This window comes from Leuresthes tenuis, unplaced genomic scaffold (genome assembly GCF_036924035.1).
Source record: "Leuresthes tenuis unplaced genomic scaffold, fLeuTen1.0.hap1 SCAF_4, whole genome shotgun sequence".
NCBI lineage: Eukaryota > Metazoa > Chordata > Actinopteri > Atheriniformes > Atherinopsidae > Leuresthes > Leuresthes tenuis.
The window spans coordinates 28,098,800-28,105,320 of record NW_027325358.1 but is presented as its reverse complement, the minus strand read 5'-3'; positions in this window follow the sequence as shown (position 1 = coordinate 28,105,320).

Below are 6,521 nucleotides of genomic sequence, written 5' to 3'. Positions count from 1 at the left end.
TGTAAAAACATACTCCTTCCCTGAAAATTCGAGGATATGTAATCAGGAGAATCTCTTTTTGGGAGCGATGCCTAAATATATTGTTTTAGGTATGGTGCACCACGAGGCATTCACAGGAAGAAGGGACTTGTCACCCTTCAACTTTAAACATATGGATATAGAGTATCTAGCTCTTTGTCAGGATGGTAAACAAGTTCCCGCCAAGGCGTTCCAGCCTCAGTTCAACCAAGGCATTTCAGTCCGGGAATTTTACAATTTGTTTACAGCTACCGGTCGTCATTTAAAAGATCTCCCTCTGAGTATCACACGTGAAGAATTTAACAACGGTTACTCACTGTTTGTCTTTAATCTCAATCCTGGTGAGGATACCGACACCTTGTCACCTGTTTCTAATGGGAATTTAAGATTGGAGAGGAGGTTTAGAGTACCGCTACCTCATACCACTACCCTCATTGTGTCAGGAGGCTTTTGTGTCATTTCTGAAATGTCTGTAACATGTCATGATTCCATTTTGGAGATCAACTCGAGAAGACAGGTGCTGGTGGACTATTATTAAAAGAGTAAGCATGAATAACCATCAACTGGAGAGCCAATTCCTGAATTGTGTCACCCCCCCAGCTCATCGGTCAAATCCCCCAGATAGTTTCCCAGTTTCAGAGGAGTCTCACCTTTTTTCACCACATAGATCAGACTGTCTGTGTCTATGTAGAGAATTTTGTACTGCATTACTTCCAGACAGCTATACAGTTTTAAACGTGCATATGCGGTGGTAAATGCTGCAATGAATACATTGTTTACCTTGTTGGGAGGAGCGATGCACCGTTTGTTGTAAGTCCACTGCACCATGCACATGTCAGGGTTTAGAAAGTGGAAGTAGACGATCTTGTATTTACCCGAGAACATGAAATTAAAAAATTCATTCGGGTCTGTGATGATGGTGGTCTGGAGGTCGTTCCTCTGCGCAAATTTCCCCCAGAAACTGTTCAGACACAGTTTAGCCACCTGTCTTTTAGCGGGGTTCACCTCTATTTTGCTGGTATCCAACTGAATACCTTGATGGAGCTTGTAATCTCTGACGTACCTCAACTTACTCTCCTCATCAAGTGCATCTGCGGGATATCCTGAAGCCTCTCGTTTACCCTTAAGAAATGTGTGTATTTAGTCTTCAAAGATTGAGCTACTGCTCCTGTCAAAATGCCACACCTCTGTGATTTTAGCAAGACGATAACCAAGCTTTAATGCCTTGCTAAACTCCACACTCACCCACACACCTGTTAGTGCTCTCTCCTCATCGCTGTGGTTGCATGGACCTGCCTGGTTATTCATTTCAGCACAGGTGCGACAGAGAGTGAATACAAGTTTTCCGTGAGATGACTTGTAAGGTAAAACTGGGAAAAACAGCCTGCGTGGAGGGTAAACAACAGTTCTTATGAAACCAAAGTAGCTGTCAGGGTCATCAAAATCTTTGCAAATAATTCTGGGATGGCCGAGGGGGTAAGGAAAGCTGCAATTTACATAGGGGTAAAGAGATGTAAAGTCAGCATAGTGCACAGTTTCACCTACCCCCGCAGTGTACCTCAACCTGAGTGCGCAGGTCCGACCACCATACAGTGCTTGTCTGGGAGAGAGAGGTTAAGGGGCGTTAAAGCTCTTGAGAAATTCAATCACCTCCGAATGGGACTTTTTCATCTCAGTCCACTCGTGCTCCCACATGACTTGCAAACGAAGACCATACACTGACTGAAGCACTGTCTCTCTCTCACGGGTCTCTGCATAGAACTGTTCAAATGGCGCCTTCCTCAGCGGACATGTGTCCTGAGGCAGATAGCAGATGGGGCAACTGGTAAAGAAACAGCCGTAAAACTCAAAAGCTACCCTCACACCATCAATTTCCGCATACCCATCTACGTGATAAGGGCCGATTCCCTTTTCCCCTGTGTTTAACGCGTGGCTAATCTCAATCCCTCTGCTAAATGCTAACCACTCCAGCCACTGGATGGATGTGTTTGAGAAGGTCTTACTCTGCTGACTGTAATCAACGGGTGAAGGTATAGCCAGGTTTTTAGGCTGCAGAAAGTTGGCGGTAAAAACCTTCATACAGGTCGATACGATCGTGATGCATTTCAGGGGGTCCACGCGCGTCTCGTTAAAGAATTGCTCGCGGAATTTGACACACCCCCTGAAGAGTATGTCAACATAATTTTTGCAGTAAAGGGTTCACGAAATTTAAGGTACCTTTACACACTCCCCCGTACCATCTGTAGAACTCTCCCTGCTCACTGGGGCTCATGAGTTCTACTGAGTAGTAACTCAGTGAAGGAAAAGGCCCCACATATTTCAAATTCTGTTCTGAAGAGAATCTGTGGGGAAATGAACCTTTGGTATGATCACTGAAACCTAATGCTTTTGGCATCATACTCAGTTTCATAGCCAGGAATGACAGACTATCGATGAATCTCAAACCATAATCACAGTCTGTAAAACAGAGAATTTTACTCCCCTGTGTGATGAGAGAGGGCTTCATACCTAGTTGCACCATGACGTTAAGGATTAGATAGCTATCATAACCTCGTCCGTTGTGAGCAATAAACGTGTATCCACGTGTTTGAGCAGTGTCGAGGACCTGCTAACCCATAAGTACCATTACAACACATAACAATCATTAACTAAACCACAACAATTTATAAAATACTGAAACTCAAAAAGTGCTTAAGGCAATTAACATTACCATCAGGATCGTCCACTGTTCGCAGCGAATAGGAGCGAAAAACCTGATGGCTGATATCCGGGAAAATTCTCCTACGGCCCCATTCCCCCTTGGCGACCGACCACTTAATTATCTTTCAGTGCCTAAGGTCCCGCTCCGAACAGCCGATTCACACCAATGGCAATGGACATATGTCTGAATTCCTATGATTAGTAATTGGTCTACTTAAAATCATTAAACTAAAGAGGGACATCACAAAACACAAAACAATACAGACATTGAAACATGACGTGAATATGAAGATATGACCCTGTTGAGAAATGATGAGTAATGATAGACGTAGTGTAAAAACTGACAATTTCTTTTGAGTGAAAATTTCATGATAACATTGTGCAGAGTGGTGTAGTGCAGCTCAGTGTCTTCTGGTCCAATCCTGTCACTGCTTGATGTTTGGTTGTCCTTCTGGCTGAACCTCAGTTCAGCAGTCTGAGCTAACTAGGAAGGAGAGGTTACCAGCACTTCACGTCCACAAAGGGGTCTTTACCACCTGTTTTCTCAAACTAATCTTTTTCTTTGGGACAATTCAGGAGAGCATTCAGATTATTTTGTTGACAGTGGTTGAAGGTTGTGTGGTTGTTCAACCATTATCTTGGCATGATGATCATGCCTCCCGGAATTTCAGACCGACGTCTTGTCACTTGGCTGTGAGTCCTGTAGAGGTTCTGCTGCCGATGCAGTTAACTTAAGCTGTGGATGAATGTTAGCAGGAGAGAGAAACGAGCAGCACAACATGTCATTTTCACAATGTTCTATATTCAGGAATTCCCTTTTAACAGGTTCAATCCCAGTATTCATTGGTCGACCAATTAAGTTTTCATATGAACCCCAAACAAAAACATCTGGCCAGTTGATAGAAACCATGTTTTAGGACAGTACCATAATACTCACCAACCTGCTGTACAGCATTAATGTGAAATCCAGTACCATCAACTTTTTCTGTGGAAAAAACTTCAAACCATTTAGAGAACACAGCAAGACAAAGACAAAACACAAGACAACATAGAACAAAAGACAAAAGAAAGACAAAGACTCACAGACTTTTGGGAAAAACTTGAGAAGTGTTAGTAAACTATGATTAATTGTTGTATCTCCACCCCCTGACGAGACTTAGTCTCAGCCGTATGTTAGTTCTGCCGAACTCTTCCACTGCAGTTTCTGCTCCTGTGTTGCTGCTGCAGGACAGAAATGTTTGTGGTTAGATTTAATTTTGGGAGCAGCACAGCATCAAGAAAGCAGCCATTTCTTTTCAATGAGTAACTGATGAACCTTTTTGGGATAAATATCATCTGTCCTCTCTTAATTCAGCTCAGAGTGTTTTTGATAAAATTTCAGCATGATCTGCTTAATTCTCACTTGTTACTTAATACTAAATTCTATTTAATTCTTACCAGTGGCTGTGTTTCGTGTTGCTGAGCCATCCACAGATCAGCATTAAGTATTTTTTTCTGCTCCATTTGAATTAGTAACACTTCATGTGGTACCAACAGTGTGACATCAGAGTTTCTTATAACATCACATGATACAATAACATAACATAACATATTTCCATACAAATTAGAATCAAAGACAAAGGTTTATTCTATTTTTCTATTTGTCTTAATTCCTCATTTATTTATTTTTTAGATGAGCCTTGTGGCCTTGTGCTGCTAACTTTTTCCTTAGCAGTGCCACAGCATCGCGCTTGTGTTGTCAGACATCAGATCTTTGGTTGGTTATTGATCAATGTTACCTTGCATGCATGCTTTGACCTAAGGGCCCAGATTCTTGATATTATTTTGTAATATTTTTCTTTGCTCGTAGCAGTTTAGGAATGTTAGCTAAATTGTTCAGGATCCTTCTTGTTTTTCCTTGACATGAATTAGGCCTTTAATCGTGCAGTTCAAAGCTCTGTGCTTTACCTTACTTCGCGCAGCTCTGCCTCAGTTTATTATGTTTTACTTAATCTTTACTTCTTTCTTCCAGTATGTGTGGATGTATGTGGGTGTATGTGTACGTATAGATGTGTGTGTGTGGGTTTCACTGTTTTGTTTTATTTTCTTCCATCTTGTGAAGCACTTTGTGTTACATTTTCTTGTATGAAAAGTGTTATAAAAATAAAGTTTGATTGATTGATTGATTGATTGACTGATTAAGTGCACCAGATTAAACAACTTGGGCCATCTACCGTGTAATTTCTCGAATGAACCAGAACACATGATTAAAACTGTTCTCCCAGAACATTTTATTCATCCCATTCATATCCTTTGTCGTTTGACCAACATGTCATGACTGAGCACAGATCGGATTGTACCATACCATCTTGTTTCTCAATAAATTGCAATTGAAGTGGGTTGTTGCCATTTTTCAGAGATCTTTTAGTCACCTGGTGTGGCGTGGTGGGAAGAGAGGGTGTGTCCAGATTATTGTTGTAGTTCTTTGTCACTTGAGCTTTTAATGTCTGACTTGCACACCGGAGAGGTGTTACAATTAGTTATTGTAACCATTATAGTTTCTGCTACTGCGGTTCTACAGTCTAGTCTCCTCAGTAGTGTTTTCCTTTGGTTTCATTGTCAGTGGTCCGTTCAGTCTCTGATAGAGTTTTAGTCCCTGTGGTCTAGTCTTTGTCAGTAGGTGAGGTTCCTAAGTCAGTCCGGACCTCAGTTAATGTTCTTTCGGCAGGATCTTGAGCCTGAGTACAGTGATCCTTGTGGATCCAGTTACTCAGTCTATTCTCGGTCAACCATACCTTTACACAATGTGTTGTAGCTTCTGCGTCCTGTCCATATAGGAGAGGACCAGTTAAGTTTGTTCACTTTCCTGGTCCTGTTCTTTGGTGAGTATTTCTGTAACCTGTTGAGATATACTCATCACCGTGTTATTCAGTTGTTTCACATTCACACAAGTTTCCATACTGTAGTACAACAAGGGGTGAGCCTGTTGGTGCAGTTGTAAATGGACAGGGTGTTTTCTCCCTGTCATGACCTCAACATTCATGGTGGCATTTAGAGTAAATCTTAGGCTAACACAATACGTAGAGCTTCAGCCCAGTTTAACTGTGTGTCTGCACAGACTTCTGTTCGGCCTTTTTGATGGTTCTATTTGCTCTTTTCACTAGTCCTTGTAAAGCTGGGTGAGAGACTGCACCGAGCTTATGTGTAATTCCAAACATCTTTTCCACTTCTCTTAGTTCTTCATTAGAAAAGTGAGTGAGTACCATTGTCTGATCTTATCACTTCTGGTACCCCAAATCTTGGAATAATTTCTCTTGTAAGCCATTTAATGACTTCTTTTCCTTTTTCGGTTTTAGTAGGTGTGGCTTCTACCCATCTAGAAAAGGGATCCACACCCACTAGAAGATATCGTTTACCTTCAGTCCTGTTTGCTGCTCCCATGTCAGTAAAATCAATTACTATCTGTTCCCAAGGTGCATCAGGTACTGGGAAACTTGTCTAGTCCTGCTTTGAGAGATACCTTGGATTGAACAGGTTGCAAATTTCACACGATTGCACAAAATATTTTATTGTGTCTTTTAGGTGGGGGTACCACCAGTGTTGTGAAATGAGCGCTGTTACTTTTGAGCTAGCACAGTGAGCTCTACTGTGTGCTTCTTGACATAGCAAATTTAGTAGTCCAGTTGGAGCTACTATTTTCCCTTCATGATTCCAGCAGAGTCTTGTGGAATCTTTTTTTTTTTTTTCCGTTCCATGCTTGCTTTTCAGATGGTGCCGCTGCTTCGTGAAGTTCTTTAATGTTTTGTATACATAATTCTCGTTGT